The following is a 25,939-nucleotide window of genomic DNA, read 5'->3' as shown; positions in this document are numbered from 1 at the left end:
CTTGTGATAGGGGAGGTCATATTGTTGTCTCATATTTATGCTCCTACTAATTTCTAGGGTAAACAAGTTTTTTGGTCCCACATCGGGATGATTTGTAGCATGTTGCCCTTTTATCCTTGGACCTTAGCTAGAGATTTCAATGCTATTTGTGAGTTGGCTAAGAAGCGGGGTGGTACAGGAAGATTGGAGCCTTATGCACTACTGCTTCAAAAAAATATTAATATCCTAAACATTGTGGATATTAAACCTAGCAATGGACGGTTCTCCTAGAACAACTGGCAGAGTGGAGAGTTTTGTATTGTAGAAAGGTTAGATTAGTTCCTAGTTTCTTGTTACTGGATTGGAGGGATGTGGTCATCTTGCTCTAAGATCTTGGTTTGGAGATGATCAAACCATTGGCCTATCAAACTATATATAGAATCATCTTAGGTACTTTGAAAGCCTTCCTTTAGGTTCGAACTTATGTGGCTTTGGGACTCATCTTTGTATGATTTGTTCTCTGATTGGTGGAAGAAAAGTAGACGAGCCTATGGCACTTCAATGTATATTTTTACTAAGCTTCTTCAATATATTAAATTTGAGCTCAAACAATGGAATCATCTCCACTATGGGAATGTCTTCCTTGAGAAGGGAGGGGCCCAAGCCAATTTGGATGATATCACAAGAAGGATAAGAGAGGAGGGAGTAACAAATGTTCTACTTTAGGAAAAGGCTCGGGCTATTAAATTGCTTGAAGAATGGGAACTATGAGAGGAAATGTATTGGAAATAGAAGGCATGAATTGAGTGGGTTCAAGAAGGGGACAAAAATACAGCCTTTTTCTTCAACTCTGTGAAATCTATGAGACATGGTAACTTTATTTTGGGGTTGGTGAATGATAGTGGAGAGCATCTTTCTTCCTTTCCAGAAATGTTTAGGGAGGCAGTATAGTACTTTGAATCTCTCTTTAGAGAGGACTCGCAAGGGGGGTCTCCTGAGGAAGTGCAGGTTCTTACATGTATCCCCTCCCTAGTGACCGAAGATATGAATTAGAAGCTCATGAGAGATATCTCGCTTGATGAGCTTGAAGGGGTTGTATTTAGTATGAAGAAAGGGAAGGCACCAGGCTCTAATGGTTTACCAATTGAGTTTTTTCAAGAGTTTTGGGATATCATTAAATTTGATCTCCTACCTATGGTTCGTGAGTCTCAACATAATAAGCAGATGTTAAGGACTCTAAATGCTACTTTTCTAGCTCTTATCCCCAAGAACGAAGGGGTTGATAGGTTGAGCCAATTTTGACCCATCTCTTTATGTAATGTTATTTACAAAATTATTTCCAAACTTATTGCAGACAAGTTGAAGAAGGGACTTGTTAATTTGATATCCAAGGAGCAAAGTGGTTTTGTTGCAAGTAGGCAAATTCTAGAGGTGATTATTATTGCAACTGAGGTCATCCATTCTATGGCTAGATCAAAAGAAAAAGTGATGTTTCTCAAATTGGATATGGCCAAGCCATATGACAGAGTAAGGTGGTCTTTCCTACAATGGGTTCATAGTGCCTTTGGCTTTGCAGAGGATTAGATTCAATGGGTTTGGAGTTGTGTTACTTTAGTCTCTTTCTTAGTGCTTATTAATGGAAGCCATTCTAAGATTTTCAAAGCTTCCAGGGGGCTTCACCAGGGAGACCCTCTCTCCCCCTATTTGTTTATTCTTTTGGAAAAAGGCTTGGGGAGATGGATTAAAAAAAATGTGGAGTCTAGTTCTATTCAAGGCTGGAGGTGGGGTGGAGCCTTACCCCTGTAGATCCACTTGCAATTTGTAGATGATACTACTTTGATGGGAATGGCTACAATGGGGGAGGCATCCAATCTTCATAGGGTCTTGGATGTGTACCTAACTACTTCAGGACAACAGATTAATGAAGGAAAATTGTCCATCTACTTCTTTAATACTCTGGGCTCTATTCAACAAAGGATTGCTCACACTTTGAGATTTTAGATTGGAAATATTCCTTTGAAGTATCTTGGCATTCCCATCTCGGTGGGTAGGCTTCCTAAGGAGCCATGATAGATTATTTTGGACAAATTTTGGATGAAATTTAATCACTAGACTCACGGTTGGTTATCCTTTGTTGGTTGTGTTTAGTTGATTAAGTCCATTGTGCATGCTTTGCCCATTTATAGATGCATGCTCCAAGTTTCTCCTATGGGATTTCTTAATGATCTAGACTCTTTGATACACCAATTTTTATGGGCGTGTAGCTTGGAGACTTCTAAATGGAGTTTGGTTACATGGGAAGTGGTGTCTAGTCTAAAACAGCATCGAGGACTAGGCTCGAGGTAGTCGGCTTTGACAAGTGAGGCATTGGCTGCTAAACTTTATTGGCAATGGTGTAATGAACAAGATAAGATTTGGGCAATGGTTCTTTCTCTGAAGTATCTCTCGGAGATTCCTCACTCCGATATTTCTAGGTATCCACTTGGGGGAAGGGATCTATGATTTTGGATACTCTAAAGAAAGGGGCTAAGCTTAATAAGGACATATTATTTTGGATTTGCAAGAGTGGGGTGGAGGCCCAATTTTGGTCAGACTCTTGGGATGGATATCCCTCAATCCTATCTCAATTTCCCAACCTTTTGTTTCTTTGCCAACAATTTTTGGAGGTGAGCTGGTCATGGGTGAGTTATTTTAAGTCCTTTTTCCCTTGTGGTTAGATGGGAATGGCTAAATGGAAGTCCCCAGATGAATGGCTAGTTGCTGATTTACAGGAAGAATGTGCTATGTGGGTGAATGCACAAAGTTGGGTCACAATCTCACTAAAGTCAAATCCACGAAATGAGACCTCTTAGAAACGAGTACCCAATTTTAAAAAATGGGCACCCATTTTTTGCTCGGGTGTCCAACCCTAAATTTAAAAATCGGGCACCTGTTATTTTTAAAAATTGGGTACTCATTTTTTATTTTCAAAAGATGGGTACCTGTTTCTAAAAAAATTAAAAATTTAAATTTTTAAGAAATGGGTACCCATTTTTAAAAAATAAAAAATGGGTACCCATTTTTAAAAGTAAAAAACGGGTACCCATTTCTTAAAAATTCAAATTTTAAAGTTTTCGACGGATTTTACATGCCACTTTTAGCTTTTCAAAACTGGTACTCGTTTTTTGAAATTCAAATAACGGATGCCCGTTTCTTACAACATGAGGTGGGATTTTTTTTCCTACCTTGGATTTTGGTTTGTGACAGGCTTGGTGAGACCAAGCCTATGCCTTGGCCTCTCAAGATTTGGCTAAGGCATTGAACTGACAAATTCATGCCTTGCCATAATTTTTAGAGGGTCTTCCTGATCAAATTTTTACGAAACAAAAACCCATTAGAGCTCTCACTTTTCTGATTTTAGAAATATAAATTTTATAGAGTTATGATTTTATTTACTATTTTATTATTATTTTTTAATCAAAGGTGGTACCTAAATGTAAAATAGCAATGTTCACTAGAACTTTAATAACTTTTTTATTTTATATTTTTTCTTAAATTAATTTATATGTAATCAATCTACATTCAATTCTTTTGAAGTTAAAAAAAAAAAAATGAAAAAAGTGAAATTTTGATCAAATTATGGCATCCATACACGAGAGGTTTTAAAATTTTCTTTTATAGCCAATTAAAAATACATTTAAAAAATATATTCATTAAAAAATTCAAGAAAAATATTCTCATCAATCTTTGGTGTGTCAGGTAACTCCATTTAAAAGGATTTACAAAAATTAATTCATTTGTGTCAAATTATGGTGTCCGTACATGAGCATGGTATGGTCCTGAAACATGCATTTTGAAAAAGTGGTTTTTAAAGATCCATACCAAAAAAATAATCTATCATATGGGTATAGAAATAAATTACATATTCAAAAAGAAGATTCCAGGCACTACAATTTTTATTACTAAAGTTTTTTTATATTTAATCTCTAAATGGCTCAAATTTTTGCATCAATTGACAAAATATTTCAAAAACAGAAAAAAACACTTCCACTTTTTGGCCAAAAGTGAGACCCAACTTCTTGCATTGACCCATGTTACAAAATATCCTTTCCAATAGAAGGTGTTGTTCACTCTGGGAGGACTATGTGCTTGCTTGGTCTCCCAATTCTAAGGGGACTTACACAGTTGCCTCTGGGTATAGTCAACTGATGTCTCAGAAGATGATTATTCCTAAAGTGTAGTGGTGGAAGATGGTCTAGAACAAGCTATCTTGGCCAAAATGGAACTATTTTATCTGGATGTTGGCTTGGAGTAAGTGTCTGACCTAGGATAATATTCAGAAGAGAGGATTCCATAGCCCTTCTATTTGTGCTATGTGTGGGAATAATGAGGAAGATTCCTCCCATTTGTTCTTTTGGTGCTCTTTCGTCCTGTAGCTTTAGCATTTTTGGTGGGGAGTTTGGACAACCCCTTGTGTTCATCCTTCCTCCTTGATTGAGTTTTGGTAGAGGATGGGGCACCCCCTTTCTATGGCCCCTTTTTTGCAGGAGGTTTGGTTTGTGGGGCCTATCTTCTTATTATGGCAGATCTTGTTGGAGCGCAATCAAAGGATTTTTTATGGAGAGAAGAGGCTAGTGAAACAAATTTGGTAGAGGATATTGGGCATGATTCAAGAGACAATGGAGGTTATGTGTGAATTGGAATTACCTTTGGTAAACAAGATACAGAGTTGGTGGACAGATTGGGGACCTTGGGGTCTTCTTTGGCATTAACCAGGGCTAAGAAAAGGTGTCATGAGAAGTAAAAAATTGATAGGGTTGGTAAATGGCAACCTCCCTCCTATGGGGTCTTGAAGATCAATACTGATGGATCTTCAAGGGGTAATCCAAGACCGTCTGGGATTTGTAGGATTGGTAGAGATGCTATGGGCTCAATGATTTTTATCTTTTTGATCTATGATGGGATTCAAATCATTAACCTGGTGGAAGGGTTGGCTATTCTTGCTACTCTTGAGAAAGCTCATGCTCTAGGATGGAGAAGAATAGTTTGTGAATCTGATTCCTCAGTTTTGATCAGCATGCTTATTGAATAGAAAGTGGTTGATGTTAATTGACAATTGGCTAGGATTGTGCAAAAATTTTTGCAAATTAGTTCTTTGATGGGAATGGTGACCTTTACCCATATTCCAAGGGAGCGGAATAGGGGAGCAAATTGTTTGGTGAAATGGGCTTTCGAGCATGCTGAGGGATGGAGAATTGAGGAATGGGAGTTGGTTCCTCAAGAACTCCATTTGGACTTAAGGAGCATTCCTGATGATGATAGGGTTGAGAATGATGGCAAATGATGGAGCTAGTTGTTTTATCTCTGTTTGGGGCTATACTTTTGTTTCTTTCTATTAGTGCTTTTTTATTTTTAATAAAGTTTTTACCAAAAAAGAAGAAGAAATAATTGAAAAAAATGAAAAAAATTGTTGTTGAATTTTAAATTTCATAATTTATATTGCAATATACCAAATTACGAAAAATAAAACTATGAAAAAATTGCCAATAAAAAATAAAAGTGATGTGCACTTCTGGGGAGGGTTGCCCTCCTCCTCTACCCCTAGATCAGACATTGGTTTGTCCAAATTTGAGACTTGTCCTTTCCATGCAATCTATTGTAGTTAATCCCATTTTTAGTCCTAGGTTTCGAGTATCACCTATAGGGTCCCCCTATCTATTGGATGACTTGGCTTTTCTAGGTGGTTCGACTCCCTACGAATCTTAGGGGAATGTTGAATTAGGGATGGTGGAGATCCCTAAATAGGGTTGGAAATGTGTGCTTCTTGGAGACAAAGGTGGCATGCCTCCAACAGTGATACCCAAAATTATTAATGGAAAGGATGGCTTAGAAATCTACTTACCAGACTTGGTGGTTGAGAATATCTCACTCAAGTTTTCCTAGGCTTTGGTGGGTCATTTCTTTGCATTGTATCTATCCATTTAAATGGTTATAAAATAGTTCTCTATGAAATGGAGACTATCATGTCCCCTTTTCAAATAATTAAAAAATAATAATCTTTGCTAAGGCAGGCAGGCCCAAGAAAGTGAAGTTTCGAAAAAAGGGGGTTAATCTTTGGAAACCATTGGACTAATAAATAAAAATTATTATTAAAATATGTTTCATTAACCTCTCTTTTACGTGAGTTACAGTTATGCCCTCTTTTAAGGGGTTTGGAGGCATTTTGGGCTGATTCTAGAACTTGATTTTTGCTCATTCTTTGTTATTCTTCAGAGGCTGCCAAACCTGTGGAGAAGGAGACCCAAGAACGGGAGTTTGCAGGTTTCCAGGGAGACCCAAGAATGGGAGTTTGGAAGTTTCTAGGAAGGCTAAGGATGGGAGTTTGAAGCCATTCCATGTGCATGCTCATACAGAGTTTGCCTTTGTGCTGAACAGTGCAGATTTGTGGGTTTTCGGGTGTGTTTTTTGTATGAGTTTGGTGTTTTCAGTTGAGTATTTCATATCAGTTTGGGTTGCTGCTATATTTCAGAATTTAAGGTGTTAAAATAGAGCTGAATATATGTATTGAGACATGATTAAATTTTTGAGATAGATTATTAGTGTTTTTCTGGTGTTTCCGGGCATTTTTGTGTTAATTTTGGGAGCCCGATGAACATAGTTTTTGTCCTAGATTTGAGAACTGTTGTGTAAAGGCTATACGGATCTGGAAATGTCATTTTGTAGGCTATTATGCTGCTGAAATTTCTGTAAAATGTCCATTTTCAGATTTATTAATAATTTGTGAAGCTATGAAGCTTTTGGCACTATTTTCAGCATACCCGATTTGGGGTTTCTTGAGAAATTTGGTGGATCTTTGTGATATTAGTTGTTTGATCTTAAAGATCTGATTAGAGGTTGGAAATATCATACAAAATCAGAAAAGGGACATTTTAATGGTATCAGAGCTATGATCTTGCCAGCCTGAGGGTTTGTAGAAGTTTGCATGTCAGTTTTGAGAACTACCCAAATCTTGCATGTCATAATTTATGGTTGCATGTTTCTTCTAATCAACTGCATGTCAAAATATATGGTTGCATGCTACTTCTAATCATTTTCATGTTAGTTCTTGATGAATTTGGTGGTTTTAGAAGTTTGCATGTCAGTTTTGACAACTACCCAGATCTTGCATGTCATTTTTGACAACTACCAAGATCTTGCATGTCATAATTTGGTGGTTGTATGTTGCTTCTAATCAGTTGCATGTCAAAATCTATGGTTGCATGCTACTTCTAATCATTTGCATGTTAGTTCTTGGTGTTTGAAGAAGTTATATCCTATTGGGGTTACACTCTACTTTATCCAGAATGGACAGGTATAGTACAGAGTCTCAGAGGACACGATCTTGGACAATTGATATCCAGAGTCAAAATAGTAGAAAGGATGGTTATTTAGACATTCGAGATAAACTTATGAAAATAAGCCATGACATGTCTAAATAGTTGGTTCAACACCACCGTATAATGAATGACATGTTGTCTGACCCAGCTAAGGTGGATAAGTTGACTGGATTTTTATTTGGCAAATTTTCTCACAGGATAGATGACACAATTCCCAAGAACTTGCATGAGGAGTTTGAGAAACTAGCTGATAGCCAAGTACAGGTCTCAGATTCTACTCTACCACAAGAGGTGGTGGGAAAGGATATTACACAGATTGATAGTAACGGTCAACTTGATACTCAAATTGAGACAATTGTTTACAGGTCATCAAAGGGTGATGCCACAGGTATTCAGGATGGTATAGTTACAACAGGAAATGACTACAGTGTAGTGGGTTCAGATGATGATTATGAGGATGTTGTTGTGCAGGATGGTGAGATACCTAGTAGAGATGAGTAGACATTGAGCATTCATGACTTTGCTGAGAAAGAGCACCAGGCACAGTTAGATGCTTCATCACATGAGGTTGAGGCTGGTGGTACTTCACATGATTTGTCCAGCCAGCTGAAGGTGAACAAAGATAGTATTGTGACTTCATTATCTCATCATGACAGGTATGTGGAGTTAGTTGGTATTGGTCATATTACTCAGGTGAGGAGTTTGCTTGAGTTACCAGTTGATTCTAGTTTACGGATATAGACTCAAGATTGTTATATTGGTGTTTGGGATTTAGTTGACTGGAGATCTTTAACACTTTTCAGTAGCAATGTTTGTTTGGTTGCTATCATGGATTTGATTAGCAGATTACACGGTGTTGTCTTTTCTTGTGCTAGTATCTTGTCTGATGTTGGTATTAGTTTTTATACACCGATGTTGGGCTTTGTTCATATATCCAGTCGACCATACTTGGTGGAATGTGTTAATGATATTTCATATTTGGCAGTGTGTATAGTTGAGTCCCAGGATCATATTGGCATTGATGACATCCAGGAGGATGCAGTGGGCAGTTTTGAAGACTTAGTTTCCTTGGGTACAGAGGAGTTGGACATGAGTACTAATGTTTTTTATACTCCATATGTTGATATGAGCTTTAGATTTGATTCACAAGATATGGATGGTAATACTCTAGAGAATAGTAACTTTGAGGATACTCCTTTAGATAGTGCATCAGAGGAGGTTTGTTGGAGATAGTCAAGCTAGTTCCATCATGTGTCTAATTAGTTGAGAGTTAGTGACCGAGACATTGCTATCACTTGCCAATATTTTGATGCTACTTGTCAGTTGTTAGCAGTTTATGGATGGGGTTCTCCTACTAGTGATGAGCAGGAAGGAAATTATCTTTCCTTGATAGAGATCCACTCTTTATGGGAGGCTATTTGGATTTTGAAACAGAATTATATGCAGTTGGTAGCTAACATAGATTATCTTATGGAGTGGGGCAGTACAACATATGATGCATTGTTTTCGAAGGAAGATGAGGTGAGTGAGCTTACTGAGCAGCTTGAGGTGACTTCTTAGATTCTTGAGAGGACACAGTTGGCTTTCAAGGAGTCATAGTTTCATTTGGCTAAGGTGACCATGGAGTTAGAGCGACTACAGTCTTTACCTGATTCTATACAGTCACAAGCTGTGGTGTTTGGTGATTCGAGGATGTCCATGGCCAAGATTGTCAGAGACAGTGGAGATGGGGATGCATCCATCCTTGATACTAACATTGGCATATCAGGTTCATTCCCACTAGAGTTAGGTTCAGTTGAGTTGGGTGTTGTAGCAGATTTTTGTATGCCTGACATGGTGGTGGCCTCTAGTATTGATGGCACAGAGACTAGAGATGTATCAAAGATCATGTGTGATGTTGGTGAGTCCGCAGTTGGCATGGTTCCTGCTAGTAATACTACTCCCTTGGTGATATCTTTGGAGGTAGTAGTCAGTTCCAACATGGTTAATGATAAATTGCAGTTGGTTTCATCTAGATTATAGTCTGAGCCACTGACTGAGATTGGAAAATTCTATCGGTATTACACTATGAGGTATGCTCATCAATTTACCTTTGATGACCATGTGGATGAGATGATGATACAGAGATGCACTTTGGTTCCTAGTGCTTATCATCAGTTATGGGATAGTTTGATGCCTCAAGATGAGAGTTGTGATGGGCATGACATGGTGATAGGTTCTGCAGTTGACAACTTGATAATATGTGACTTAGAGCAGGAGTTTGGGAGTGATGCTTCAGTGGGTGTTGTTATTGATTCTACTCCTTTGGCTATGACATCTCCTAACTTAGCTAGTGATCAGTCACAGTGGGTTGTATCACTTGTTCATGGTGAGCTGTTGATTGAGGTTGGTTTTTTTAATCAACATTATATTGCAGGGTATGTACATCATTTAGCATTTGATCCTTGTTTTGAGGAGTTGAAGGCATGCAAATTTGGTTTGGATTCCATTTCTTACTCTTTATCTTGTAATGTCTTTTCGCCATCAGCAGTGCATGGGAGTTATGGTTATGTGATAGTGGCCGGTGATTTGCAGAGTTGTGTTGACTGCAGGAGTTGTACAGTGTGTGGATTCTCCATACTTGGTATAGTTTCTTTCGAGAGCGTTCACCATTGTTGCAGAGTTGGATTGTACATTCCATATAGGCTAGTGGGATGCGTTGATGGTATTTACTGTGTTGGTAGTTTGATTTGTCCACTTTAATTGGGTTTTGATGTTCTAAGAGTTTGTATCTCATGGGTTTTTGACTGTGGTAGTGGTGATTTTGGAGTTTGGTTGAACTATAATTGTCAGTTTGATTATGGATTCCTCTTGGTCATATTGCAGAGGATATTGCAGGAGCCTGTGTTAATGGATAGTACTATAGTTCATGACTACATTTGGGATCCAGGTGGATTGATTGATTTATTGTTCAGCCATTGATTGAGGACAAGAAATGTTTGGGAGGGGAGGACTTGTCATGTCCCCTTTTCAAATAATTAAAAAATAATAATCTTTCAATTTGATTAGGTTTCCACAATCCATTAGACTTTCAAATTTTGCTTCTGGATTTGATTGTGTTCATTTTTTTAGCATCAACGTTTCGGATCACACTCTGTGATCCATCATCAGGATGAGAGAATGCAAGAATGAAAAAAAATAAAATAATAATCTTTGCTAAGGTAGGCAGGCCCAAGAAAGTGAAGTTTCTTAAAAAGGGGGTTAATCTTTGGAAACCGTTGGACTAATAAATAAAAATTATTATTAAAATATGTTTCATTAACCTCTCTTGGATGTGAGTTACGGTTATGCCCTCTTTTAAGGGGTTTGGAGGCATTTTGGGATGATTCCAAAACTTGAATTTTGCTCATTCTTTGTTATTCTTCAGAGGCTGCCAAACCTGTGGAGAAGGAGACCCAAGAACGGGAGTTTGCAGGTGTCCAGGGAGACCCAAGAATGGGAGTTTCCAGGTTTCTAGGAAGGCTAAGGATGGGAGTTTGAAGCCATTCCATGTGCATGCTCATACAGAGTTTTCCTTTGTGCTGAATAGTGCAGATTTGTGGGTTTTTGGGTGTGTTTTTTGTATGAGTTTGGTGTTTTCAGTTGAGTATTTCATATCAGTTTGGGTTGCTGCTATATTTCAGAATTTAAAGTGTTAAAATAGAGCTTAATATATGTATTGGGACGTGATTAAATTTTTGAGATAGATTATTAGTGTTTTTGTGGTGTTTTCGAGCATTTTTTGTGTTAATTTTGGGAGCCCGATGAGCATAGTTTTTGTCCTACATTTGAGAACTGTTGTGTAAAGGCTATACAGATCTGGAAATGTCATTTTGTAGGCTGTTATGCTGCTGAAATTTCTATAAAATGTCCATTTTCAGATTTATTAATAATTTTTGAAGCTGTGAAGCTTTTGGCACTATTTTCAGCATACCCGATTTGGAGTTTCTTGAGAAATTTGGTGGATCTTTGTGATATTAGTTGTTTGATCTTAAATATCTGATTAGAGGTTGGAAATATCATACAAAATCAGAAAAGGGACATTTCAGAGACTCAAGAGATTGGTCAACGTCTCTATGTTACCAAGTGAACATTTTCTCTTTAGGTTCCCCTCTAATGATGACAAGTGTACCATTTTGGCTGGATCTTGGAGATTTGGTAAACATCTATTGATTTTGACCAAATGCAAACCTTGGTTTAATCCAGATATGTAGGTCTTCTTCGTATGGCCCCAGTCTGGATTCAACTCCATGGTTTTCCTCTAGATTTATGAGATGAAAAGATATTCAAATGGATTGTCAACTCTTTTGGATATTTTATTTGAATTGATAATGTTACTTCTAACAAATCTAGATTGGTGTATACTAGATTTTGTGTGAATGTGGATATCAACAAAAATCTACCCAGCATAACTTGGTTTTCAAGTCAAAATGGAGAGTTTGGACTCAACCTAGCAATTATGAGAATCTACCTTTTTTTTTCAATATTTCACTTGATATGGTCACATTATTACTGATTGTCCCATGAATTAGGAACTAGAGAAGTGGATGAAAGGTAAGGAGAAGGTGATAGTGGAGGATTCCACTACTTAGGGTGTATTCTTTATCACTCTTCCTTTAAACCAAGAGGTTGTAAAGGATGGGTTGGAGGGGAAGACTCATGATTTTCTGAAGGAGAAAATGGTGATGGAGGAGTATCCTTTCTCTAAGGACTTGGTTAAACTAGTATCCTCTCTAGAAATAAAGGGTTTGTTAGAATATTTACAATAATTGAGGTGGGGGGGGGGGGGGGGGGTGGTGGTGGTGAATTAGTTATCCAAGCTCTAGATGTACCAATTAAACAAAAAAAATCTTAAACAACTTTAGATCTTATCATCCCATAGCTTAGTCTTTACTATAAACTTTACTAATATCAACTAGTAGTTTGCTACCCTTAATAATAGACTTGTAGAATGTAAACATTAATCACTAAAACACCATAGATAACATCCACACAACTTTGACAGTAGGATTTACTGAGGAAACCCAATTTGGTAAAAATCACTAGCAAAATGTCACTAATTTTTAGTCTTTTGAAGTAAGATCTATTAGGAGTTAACCCTGTTAAATGTTACAATATACACTCTTACATGTGACCTGATTAAAGGATTTAATCACCATGTTAGGAGTGGTCTTGTTAGAGGACTTTGGAACATTTTATCATAATGTCACCGTGCTAAAGGATTTTTCGTATGACTGTTAGGTCAACCTTGATTAAATGATTTCAAATAATGTTTAGAATGGTTAGAAAGTAGCATCAGGGTTTTGATGTGTCAAGTAGAACTCATGTTTTAGGTACAGATCTCTATTCAACTCATAAATTGATTCACTATCTAGCCTCCATTGTCATCTCTATCCTTGATTCTCTTCACGACCCTTCAAGTAATCACACTTCACTTCTTCTCAACTTGCCTCAGGCTTGTGCTTAGATTCAAAGTCAATAACATTAGTTAATGCTCCAACTTTCAAACTCTCTAGAAAATTACTCTAGATCCTCTTCAAAGTTTTCCCTTGTACCTCCTTAAATAGGTAATTCTTCTTATTTTCCGCTTAATCATCACTGTAGATCTTAGGGTTTATGAATGGATCCATCATATATAATGTATCTAATCTCCATTTTGTTTTTTCTCTTCTTTTCTAGAAAATTCTCTTGGAATCCATCCCTTAGATTATTTACCTAATCCTCTATTCACATTAAATGATCTAACTCATCAATCCTTATCTTCAACATGACTTCCATATTTTGAGAAATCAACTTACTTGATGAAAATTTTGAATTCTCATAAATAGTTAAAATGTTGTTCCTCAACCAATACCATGTTTTGACACTTGGTCTTCACTAGGTTACTTAGTCACTACTAAATTTTGTGCTTAACACATACACTATCACTAAGTTGATACTGATGATCAGTCAATACTATTTTTTCTCAACTTGTTTTGGTGATCATTCGGCACTAGCATCACCCAACATCTACTTTAAAATTCTCTAGTCTTCTACTCTTCTTGGAAGCAAGTTTTACATAAATAGAGATGATGATATTGGTAAATTTGATGCAAGAAATGATGAAGATATGTTCCTTTGTTATTCATTGAAAATCAAAGCTTATAGATAGTTTAGTCAAAGAACTAAGAATATTTTTTAGTGTGCAAATGTGAAAGTGGATGAAAATTTTGGAGTTAAAGAGAGAATGTTGAATTATATTTTTGATGAAGAAGAAGATAATCCTAAAAATTTTAGACATAATATTAAAGTTTTCTTTGAGGCTTATAATGATTTTTAGAATGATGATCAAATTTTTGAACAAATAGAAGAGCCAAGATCTAAAACTAGAGATAAAGTCACACTTGTAACAACAACAACTAGAATGAACAAGAATTTGGTAAAGATCCACCCTAAGAATCAAATTATTTGAAGCAAGGAAAATGAGTTATGACAAGAAACATAATACATCAAGATTTGTGTTTTATTTCTAAAGTTGAACCAAGGAGAGTAGATCGTCCATGCAAGGATGATGATTGGATTCAAGAAATGAAGGAAGAACTAGATCAAATTGTGAAAAATGAGACATGGGAATTAGTTCCTAGGCCTAAAGAAAAGAATGTTATATGAACTAAATGCATTTTCATAAATAAGATAAATGAATAAAGTGAATTTGTGAGGAATAGAGAAATATTGGTATGTAAAGGATATTCATAGAAAGAAGGCATAGACTATAAGGAATCATTTGCCCTTGTTTCCAGACTTGAAGTTGTAAGAACATTATTGGCATACACAACAAGTAAGAAGTTCAAAGTGTATCAGATGGATGTAAAGTCAACATTTTTGAATTGAGAACTTCAGAAAGAATTCTACATTGAGAAGCCTAAAGGATTTCCTTTCATAGAAGAAAAGGACATGGTATGTAGATTGAAGAAAGCATTGTATGGTCTAAAGAAGGCACCAAAAACTTAGTATGCAAGATTGGACAAATATTTAACAAAGTTGGGATTTGCTAAAAGTATGGAAAATATCAATTTGTACTTGAAAGAAATTGAGAATGGATTATTGATCATTGTAATATTTGTTGATGACACAATCTTTGGACGTAATGATGAAGAAAGTGATAATTTTTTTGATATGATGAAGAATGAATTTGAAATGAGTAGGATGGTTGAGATGAAATTTTTCTTGGGTCTATAGATTGTATAGAATAGCGACGGTATTTTCTTATCACAAGATAAGTATTTGAAAGACTTTTGAAAATATTTGGCTTGAAAAGTTATAAACCTATATTGGTACACCTATGATAATTGCTGACAAGTTATCTAGTAAATATGAGACACCTATAGTTGAGGAAAAAAAAGTATAGATCTATGATTAGAGGTTTGCAATATCTGACTCATACTAGAATAGTATAGAAAATGCAGTTGGGACAGAAAAATATTTCAAGCTAATCCTAAGGAATCACATTATGCAACACTAAAGAGAATATTTAAATATTTGAAGGCTACACCTAATTTTTGATTGTGGTATGATAGATCAAGATACTTTTCTTTGTGTGCATATACTGATGTGGATTAGGTAGGAAGTATGGCTGATAGAAAGAGAACCGGTGATTGAGCATTTTTCCTTGCAAGAAGATTGATTTCTTGGCTAAGAAAGAAACATGATTGTATTTGATAGAGTACAAAAAAATCATAGTATGTGGTATATTAGAAAAAATTGTAATTGGATCATGTGGATGAAGCATATGCTAAAAGAAATTGGGATAGATTTTTTAGAACTTGTTATAATACATTGTGATAATACAAGTATAGTGAGTATGTCTAAGAATCATGTGTTGCATTCTAAGACTAAGCATACATCTATTATGTATCATGTCTTGACAGAGAAATTTGCAAAGAAAGGTATTAGATAAAAATATGAAAGTACAAAAGAGAAGATTATAGATATCTTTATGAAGCATTTTCCTAAAGATACATTTGAGTATTTGTGAGGTATGCTTAGGGTCATGCCCCTACCTAATTCTTAGTAGATGATGAAAAATGTGTATTTTTCCAATAGTATAGAGCACTAATATTTATATGGACTAAATGTTAATGCTTCTTGTATTTGGGAGTATCAGAGATGAGCAGAGTCATCAAGGACTCTTGGTAGTTGGTATTGAACAATGTCTTTGGACACTTGAGCTGATTAAAAACTTTGAGTAGATGAATGACATAATGAATCCTTTTTCATTAGTGTTAATGAGGGAGAAGTATAAAAACATCTCCTATGTATGGGGGAGAAGTGTTATAGTGGGGGAAAGAGATTGCAACAATGGGGGAGATCCACTATTGAGAGTGGTTGATATCAATGGGGGAGAAGAGTGAACAACTAAAGTTGATCCTAAGAATGAAAAATTACACATAGAGTAGAGTTCTTGTGAGTTTCAAATTTGATTGATGAATATGATTTGAAAAGAAGATAACAATGACAACTACAACAGAGTTTGATTTGGTATTCTTGGAACTTAGATATTTTTCATTTATATTTCCATCAATGTCAAAGGTGGAGATTGTTAGCATGAATGATGGTGATATTTATTTAAGGGAGTATCTTGAGAATTATATAGAAGGATAGCATGATTGTCATGTTGCATTCAGTACTATGTTTGTCATTGATGTCAACATAGTATTGTTTCTGTAAAGACTACCAAAGTAGCAAACAAAGAATGAGGTCGTATAAACTTTGTATTGATGATCAGGTCAAGAATAGTTGAGGATGTGCTCTAAATTCTATCCTAATAATATGGACAAGTTCTTATATGGAGAGTCAAAGACATGGAGAATTTATCCTTGAATTACAAAAGATAATAAACCGACAGAGTATTTGATAAGTGGTTTCTCATGATTGATTTGTGTCCCTTAACTAGGATAGAGTTGTGATGAGTTTAGTTAGATTGTGATAGTATAAAATCTAATCATGATGTTAATAAGTGTACAAGTTGAGAGGCTACATGTATGAGAAGTTGTACAAATGCTATGAGCCAATAGTGACTTGTAATTATGAAAAAGATGCAATGTTTTGTAATATCGTAATGAGGTCCTATTATATATAATTAGAAAAGTCTCAAGGCTGACCCAAGTAAATATTTTGAGGACATGGTATTTTTAGTTGGTATTTTGAACCCTAATTTTGAGCTTAAAAATCTAGTCTCCCTAATGGCCTTTTCTTGATTTTCTTTGATTCTCCTCGGATTAATATTGAAAGGTTATTTGTGAAGTCTTTCTTTATAAAGACAATGTTCAAATTAATTGTCATAATAATAAACCAAAAGACACATGTGTTGAAGTTCAAGTCAACTCACTAGTTTCATAGCAATCTTGAACTATAATGAAGTGGTTCTGAACCACTTTGTATCATTTGAACTAGCTTATAAGTTCAAAGGTTCAAGGTTTGAGCTCAAAATTGTATTTATTGATTCAAGGTTTCAAGTCTAAGTTTCTAGAGCCAAAGTTTAAAATTTGCCAATTCGAAGGCCCAAATCTGGAATTAAGTGGTACTCTTGGTGAGACTCAAAATGAAATTCTAGGTTTAATGTTTGAAAGTTCAATTAATAGATATGTTTTCAAAGAAAGTCATGGACAAAAATATTAACCAAAATAAAAGGGGGTTCTTCTGCTTTTGGAAAGGGGAACACCATGTTCTACATGTGAGGGGAAATGTAGAATGCATGACAATGAGTAATTTTGATTGTAATCAAGCTATTAGTTTGAATTTAGATTCCTATTTTAGTTTTGCAAGTATTCTAAATTATCAGTAGTTTTCAAAAACTATATATTTTGTTATTGAATGAAGATTCCACTATTTTGAAGATTATGTACTTCAAGTTGATCTTATTCCTGGTTCATGTGTGGATATAAGTTGTGTAATGGAGTTTTTGTTCTATTACTAAAATTATTTATTGTAGAGGTGGTTCTTATTTCTTTAATCATCTCTCTTTCTTTGTGAATTCATGTATGGGTGGAAGAATTGTGTATTTTGATTGTTGTATGTGAAACTTGTCTTATTTCATTTAAGTTATAGCTATTTGCTCCCCTATCTAAGAATAGTGAGGGTATCCTTCACATTTAGGTTAAAATAATTTCTTAATCTCATTCTTTTCATATCTATTTGGGGAGTTGTACCCTATAAAATTTAGAGGGTGCTTGCACGATCTCGTTGTAATGCAACCTAATTGTTGGTTATGTTTTTTCTCTAGGTTGGTTTTGGGTTCAAAGAGTTAAACTAGGTGGTTTATTGTGTGAAGAAAAATTTGTTTACCAATATGTATAAAGGAAGGTTATTTTCCTTTTCATGAAGTATGCAATTGATGAGATCAAGTCTGTGAAGTGAAAATTATGCAGTGATATGTGAAGTTGGTAAATATGCATAAGCGGTCCAAGGGATTATTTGAATGTAAATTTGGTGATCTGGTATTAAGATCAGACAAGGTTTGGTCTGATCAAGAGGACATAGGATTTACAATGATTCTATTTTTATTGTTCTATGAGGAATAATATAGAGATTAGTTAGATAGTGAATTCAATGATCTTGCCCCTAAATTTGTTTGGCCAGTGGGTCCTTCTACCTTCTACAAGTCATAACAAGGTTTTTACAACTCCTAATAGGGTTGGAATCTCCTAACAAGGACTTATATTTATTGAATGTATTACATTGGCTCCTAATAGAGTCCATCCTCTTACAAGGAACTTTTATATTAGTACATCATTTTTTAGGTACCATCCCCACTAGTATTTTTCCTCTGATCAAGGGTTTCCCTAGTTAACATATCTAGTGTTATTGTGTATGTATATCTTCTTATGGTTGCTGATTATATTGTTGACATAGTTAAGATTGAATAAGGTTGATAAATGATTTAATAGTTGGATTATTAATTCTCCCCCTCGCCCCCCGCCCCCCCCCCCCCCCCCCCCCCCTCACTTATCATGGTGGACTAAGCCACTTTCTAACAAAGCTCACCAATGATGAACTTGCACTAGCATCATCAAAATGAGGATGCAACATTGACCTAGTATGGGATATCAATAGGTTACTCAATCTATGGATGGCTCTAATAGTCTAAGAGCTAGCCTCTACAATGATATTAGGATGATGCACTAGAGGAGGGGGGACATCAGGAGGAGGGAAAAAAGTGCCATCTTTCTTCCATTGGGCAAAGGGTCTATTCTGTGGAGCTCCTTCTCCTATGTCCATGTTGGGCCTCATGCTCCAACAGTTCACCTTGAGGCCCAACAAAAATTAAGCATATAGTTTTTTAATGAAATCAAATGAGAACTCTAAATTATTGTGTGGAGATTTGTCAAAAACCATCCACCAGCAATCCCTAAAGTTTAAATGCATATCCTCATTTGTGCACAATTTAATTGATAATTTGGGCTTTGTGTGTTCTACTATTTTACTATTTTTTGAGTTCACAAAAAGGTTAACTATATCATCTTTTATTTTTTTAGGGCCATAACCTCAGCATAGTCCAACCTATCATCAAACATGGCATCCATTTTCTCACGCCAGTGAAGAGAAATGTTTGTCCAGATCATTGAGTGTCTAAGTAGTATGCACTATGGTGTTTATCAAATATTTAATTCAAGGAGAGTTTTTAGGGGATAGTGAATCATTTGGTGGAGGTTGACAATTTTGATGGGGTTGTGGAATTTTTGGCACATAGTTTTAAGGAATAGTGTTTCATAGCTCAATGTTATCAAGATCATTCGAGTTAGCCATGCTAATTAACTTGTGAAGTATCCAAAAATTACTATTTTTATTGATAGTTTATAATTAAATTCTAGAAGCTAGTGATTTCTATTAAAAAAACTTGATTTTATATACAATTCAATCAAAACAATCAAATAAAAATAATAATAGACTTACAAGTGAGGTTTTCTTGATCCTGTACCTAATCATAGATCATGTACCCAAAATGGGGCCCTAGTTTGCTCCAATAGCAAGAAACAATAGTAGAAAATAACACTTGGCTTCTTTTATTTAATTTTGTGGTCACGAGTTTTGGGTATATGATCCAATATTTGGTACCTGAAAAGATTTGGTATCACCTTTTTCCTTTGGAATTAGGATGAGTGAGAAAAAATTCATAACATATTTGAAATGCTTTTAGACTTTTTAAAACTCTAAATTTTTCATATTCCCACTTTTTGGCACACCATGATCCTACACATACCTTGTAAATTTTTTGAAGAAAAAACTAATCTAATCAAAACTTACAATTGAAGACCATGCAATCAATGTTAAAATTTAATTACAATATAAATGAACGTAACATTGTTATATCGTATAAATGAATATCTAAATGAATGTGAATAAAATTATGTACAATCTAAATGAAATTTAAGTGATACTATACAACATAAATAAAAGTTAACAACATTACATTTTAATTTCAATAATAGATAAATCATATTTTGAATAATTTAAATGAACCTAGTTATACTTGAAAATCTAATCATATATTCAATTAAATATATTTAATTATACCTTTTCAGCTTAGACGAAATGTTACAATTTATGTAGCATGTTATAATCAGAGATCAAATATAGGCTAGATGTGGATTTGAAATCAAATTTGGACTTGATTTTATGTTTTGGTTTAATTTTAAGGTTAAGGTATAATATATTATTCAACTATAGTAGTTCTATTAGAGTTAGAATTTAATTAGGTTGAATAATAGGGTTTCAATTAGATCAAAATTTAGGTTCAATGTTATAGTTCTAATTTAACTATAGTATGATAGGGTTTATCTATACTATAGTTTAACTAGATAGTATGTTAGGGTTCTAGTTAGATTAATTAGGCTGAATATTTGTAAAGGATGCGATTATGTTTACACATCTCAATATAATATAGATTGGGAACATCATCGAATAGATAATTTGATTTTTTGGTGAAGGATGAGATTATGATAGGGTTTAACTATACTAGGGTTAGAATTTAGATTAAGGATAAGGTACGTTAAATATGTTTTGGTTTAATTTTAAGGTTAAGGTTTCAATTATTATTTAACTATAGTAATAATTAGAGATAGAGCTTAGTTATTTGTAAACATTTGTTTTTTGAATAACAATTATATAATTATTGACACATTGATACGTGATAGAGATGAGATCCACTCATTTGAAAGTCCCTGAAGTTATCCAACCTCACCTAACCTTTTAAAAAAATGGTAGATAAGAAGATGTCCATATGTGCAGAATAAGATGAGGAGATTTTTCTTTAGTCTTTCAAATTTGGTATGCTTGTGAAATATTGGCTGGCAAGACTTCAAAATAATCATACATGTGTTACAAAAGTCAGAGCACGTGTGGAAGAAGCCAATGAGACTCCCCTATCCTGCGTGTAGAGTAAAGTGACTTCAACCTCATCTAACCTTAAAAAAACATGGTAGATAAGAAGATGTCCATATGTGCAGAATAAGATGAGGAGACTTTTCTTTAGTCTTCAAAATTTGGCATGCTTTTGAAATATAGGCTGGCAAGACTTCAAAATAATCATACATGTGTTACAAAAGTCAGAGCGCGTATGGAAGAAGCCAATGAGACTCCCCTATCCTGCGTGTGGAGTAAAGTGACTGGAGTTTCGTGGTCTTAGAAATTAGGTATGCATGTGGACTATTAAGGCTCTACGAGTCTCACTTTTCCTTACAAAAGTTGTCCCGCTTGTGCGATATTTCCGCTCCGAACAGTGTGCATCGCAATACAAGAAGAAAAGGTAGGCGATAACAGAAATAAGTATAGGTTGAAAGAGAGATGTAGAAGAGATTTCGAACAAAAGTTGTTCATCACTTAAAACACACGGTACGATAGGTTGTGTTATATATCTCTGCTTGAATAATACTCAACCCTTAATCTATTCCGCCTCGACTGCTTTTCTATTGGATGCAATCATGATGTCTCCCTTTTCATTCTGCATTGCCATCATGGTACTCTTGCACTTCCATTTCTCCTTTGTTAACGGATGCTCAGAAGACGAAAGAAGCTACCTTCTGGACTTCAGAAGTTGGCTCTATGATTCCTCTGGCAGATTGAACTCGTGGCAGCAGTTCAACTGTTGCCAATGGGAGGGTGTCATCTGTGACTATCCTTCCGGCCATGTTGTTTCCCTCGACCTCAATCGTGATCGTTACAGTAGGCGATGTTGGGAGAGGGAAGAGTCGTGTAGATTGAGTGGGAAGATCTATCCGTCGCTGTTCAACCTGCAGCATCTCCAATATTTGGATTTGAGTTGGAATGACTTCAATTCTACTGCCATACCTCCTCAGTTGGCAAAACTTCAAAGACTTACTTTCCTTAGCCTGGCAGATGCTGAGTTTGGAAGCGAGATTCCTCTCGAGTTGGGTAATATTACGACCTTGCGCCACCTGGATCTCGGGGGACTCTACAATGGCTTGGAGAGTAGAAGATTTGGAGGATGGATAACTAGTCTAAGAAGGTTGGAATACCTGGATATGAGTTATGTTAACCTGTCCATGGCGAATGATCACTGGAGAACCGCCATCAGAAGCCTCCCTGATCTCAGGGAGATTTGCCTTTCTGACTGTGGACTTTCAGGTAGAATACCATCTCTCCTGAACCTCACTCACTTGTCCCATCTCCGTCAGGGAATTCATTCAATTTCCCATTTCCAGCTTGGTTTCAGAATGTCTCGTCCTTGATTTCCCTTGATCTGTGGTCGTGTCATCCCAAAGGTTCCATCTCTTCAAATTTCTTGCATCGTTCAAGCCGAAGTCTGAGAACACTTCACTTGTCAGGTAACTACAATCTAGGAGGAGTAATTCCTCACTCCATTGCAAATTTTTCAGCGCTTGAAAATTTGGATCTCTCATTTAATAATTTATCAGGGGATTTACTACCATTTGGAACGTCCAGATCTCAGGACCTCCAGAGGAACCAGTTGTCTGGATCAATTCCGCATACCATTTCAAATCTTTCTTCTCTCAGATATCTGGATCTCAGATACAACCAGTTGTATAGAGAAATTCCGCATACCATTTCAAATCTTTCTTCTCTCAGATATCTGCGTCTCGGATACAACCAGTTGTCTGGATCAATTCCGCATACCATTTCAAATCTTTCTTCTCTCAGATATCTGGATCTCGGATACAACCAGTTGTCTGGATCAATTCCGCATGCCATTTCGAAGCTTGTCCACTTAGAAAAATTATTACTCTTGTCTAACCATTTAACTGGCAACATTTCCCTTTCCGTATTGGAGGATCTAGCTCACCTCAAGTAAGTGGGTTTTTCTGAAAATCAACTTACAGTTAATATATCTTCAAGTTTGGCTCCCCAATTCAGTCAACTGGGATATCTGGGGTTAAGTTCTTGTAATGTTCAGGGGGAGATTCCTCCTTTTCTGTCTACTTTGTACTCATTAGAACAATTGGACCTGTCACATAACAACGTTGTGGGAAATATTCCTACCTGGCTGTGGGAGCTTCCTAGCCTTCAAGTGCTCAATCTTTCGCACAACCAACTGGAAGGTTCTCTGCCCACTCTTATCTCCAAGAATATAGGGATTCTAGACTTGCATAACAATAGCTTACATGGCTCTATTCAAGTCTTTTCAGATTGCAGTGTAATCATTTTGGACATGTCGGAGAATAGGTTCAATGGTTCTATTCCTGAATCTATATGCTCTGGCCGTGATCGCCTTGATCTCCTTGACTTGTCAAAGAATAGGCTAAGCGGCGCCATTCCTAAGATTCTTGCTAGATGTTTTTATCTAATTGTCTTGAATTTGGCTCAGAATTATTTGGAAGGTAAGATGCCAGAAGAGCTAGGAAATCTGACTAAACTTGAGACACTAAATCTCAGTGAAAACAACTTGCAAGGTCTTGTCCCTACTACTATTGCGAGTTGTGCAAAGCTTCGAGTATTTGACATTGGGAAGAATGGATTTCAGGGGAGCATCCCAGCTTGGATTGGAGAACTATCAGAGTTAAGAGTTCTCAACTTGGCTTTTAACAACTTTCAAAGCACTTTTCCATTCGAGTTGGTTTCGCTCAAGAATCTTCAGATTCTCGATTTATCTCATAATAATATTTCAGGACTTATTCCCAAGAGTTTGGGAAAGTTGAATGCTATGAGGAATCAGACACAAACTGACAAAGTAGAGATGAGCTCAGCTAAGTACGGCTATAGGTTTGCTGCTAGTCCCGGCTACCACATTGAGCTCATGAATCAAGTGACACTTTGGATCAAAGGACGATTTACTCCATACACTAAGATCATCAGTGCCTTCAAATTCATGGATCTTTCCTACAACAAGCTATCAGGAAGCATCCCTGATGAAATCGGAGAGTTGAAGGGTTTAATTGCTCTCAACATTTCATACAACAATCTAACAGGCAGCATTCCTGAGTCCTTGGGAGGTATGGCTCATTTGGAGTCTCTGGATCTTTCTGGAAACATGTTATCACACAACATTCCAGCAGATCTTGTAAACTTCACTTTTCTTTCTTATTTAAATCTTTCATACAACCATCTCTCCGGTTTAATACCACGGGGGATGCAGTTTGCAACATTTGAGGCTTCTTCGTATGTGGGGAACCCCAATCTTCATGGATGGCCCTTGGAAAATGGAACGTCGAATTCAGGGATTGGCGAAACAGGCAGTCAAGTGCAAAGGAATATCACAGGGGTGACAGATGCAGATGGGGATGAGATGGATCAATGGTGGGCAGTGTCAGTGGGATTATGTGTTGGGGTAGGATTTGCCAGCGTAATAGCAGTGTTGTGCTTTCAACTAAAATGGAGATACAAATGTTTTGCTTTACAGGATAGAGTAATCTAGCATCTTTTTGAACATTGAGTCCATGAAGGTGTTCTGCAGGGGATGTAGAGATTCTTGGACTGATAAATATGCATGTTTTTCTTTTACCTGGTAGTTGTGCTTGTCCCTTATGCAGCTGCTCTGTTCTTTGATGTTATAATGTTGGGTATAGGATGATGACATCCTTTCTGATGATGAATAGGTTATAGGAAGTCTTATTCTAATCACAAGTTTTCTACTCTTGATGTTTGTAAATTTAATTTATCAAAGTAACTGTTGACGCAACATTTTTCTTGCTACGAGGATTACATTCTATTAGTTATTTTATACATTTGGATATATGTTTCAAAAGAAAAAGAATCTATTTTGTACGGCAAAAGTGAAATTGTAACTCTGTCTATGCCATATTTAGTTGCAATGCATTAAATAGACGCACAAATATTAATCAATTTGTTCATGTCTCATCCGTGTATCAACATGGTTTGCTGGTAAAAGCTCTAGAAATCTATGATTTCTATGTTAAATGGAAAGAATACAATTCTAGATTTCAATGTAAGAACAATCCTCAGAAATATCATTCGGCTATTGTAGGCAGCTAGAGTGAAGAGCTGTGACTTAAATATCTCTTTTCACTTCTTTTACTTTTCTCCACAGTTTCTTTTTATGGTAGTGATTGTTCATATTTATGATCTGAAAATGCTATTCACATATGAAATTTAGTTTTTCTATTAGGTCCATTTCTCGTTTTGTCATAACCCATTTCTCCTCTACTCTACCAAATAAAGTGGATATTGTTGTGCCACACAAGCTTTATTATTATTATATAATAATAACATTTTGGCAGTTAGAAAGGGATGTTGTTATACCTTGGGGGGGGGGGGGGTGTGTCAGGGGTGGGAAGTGGCAAAGGAAATCAATCGGCAGAAAAAGGGATTTGAAAGAAACAATCAATTTCCAGTCTTTTTTATTAGATTAGGAAAAAAGAGAGAGGAAAGGTTCTGCTTTGCACTCACACAATGAAAATGAAGGAAAAAAATGCTTCCATATATTAATCGTTTTAGCGTTGTTGGAATATTTAATACGGTGGTTGTCTTGCCCCTTTGAGCCAAATGCCCACCTACCACCTGACGACCAGCAAAACAGATACAAAACATGAATGCAGTAGGTGAGATTTTTCAAATTTGGAAATGAGAGGGAAAAATATTTTAGGTTAGAAGACAAGGAATGTATTCATTCAGAGAGTTTTTGCAAATCCAGACAAACAGAGAGCTAGATAGAGCAGAGAAGATCAGCAAATTAGTCATTAGAAGAAGAAGAAGGAAGTTTGTTTTGTTTCGTGCCTGTAGTTGCACGTGATTGATTGCTGGTTATCTTTTAAGTTTGTTATTATTTGATTCGTCCTGTTGAAGCAGTGATTGCTCTAGGCATTCATGTATGCAGCCATTAGAGCTATAAGTCATTAAAGTTGTTTGAATTATTATCAATTTAGGGTTATTTTAGGGCTTTCTGGTTGAAGCCGAATGCTCCTAGATTTTGTATTAGTTTAATGAAAGATTGAATAGAAAGAAAGCAAGCATACTTGAATCTATCTTCCTCTTCTATTCATTGCATTTGACAAGTTTGGTTGAAAGCTTAAAGCTTTGGCTCTCTGGATTTATTCGTGAAAGCATTCACGTTAGATTTTTCTAAGTTATAATTTTATTAGTTTTTGCCGACCTTACTCGACATCCATTGTCTTCTT

The 25,939-nt window shown here is 35.9% G+C and overlaps 1 pseudogene; it reads left to right on the top strand.

Annotated features, from left to right (window-relative positions):
- The first annotated feature begins 21,028 nt into the window (after positions 1-21,028).
- On the top strand, positions 21,029-24,237 carry LOC149560562 (uncharacterized; annotated as a pseudogene).
- The last annotated feature ends 1,702 nt before the right edge of the window (positions 24,238-25,939 follow it).

Source organism: Cupressus sempervirens, chromosome 4 (assembly GCF_028749045.1).
Source record: "Cupressus sempervirens isolate cs-2001-9-10 chromosome 4, ASM2874904v1, whole genome shotgun sequence".
Lineage (NCBI taxonomy): Eukaryota > Viridiplantae > Streptophyta > Pinopsida > Cupressales > Cupressaceae > Cupressus > Cupressus sempervirens.
The sequence above is the reverse complement of the archived record's forward strand: the minus strand, read 5'-3'. Positions and strand labels throughout refer to the sequence as shown.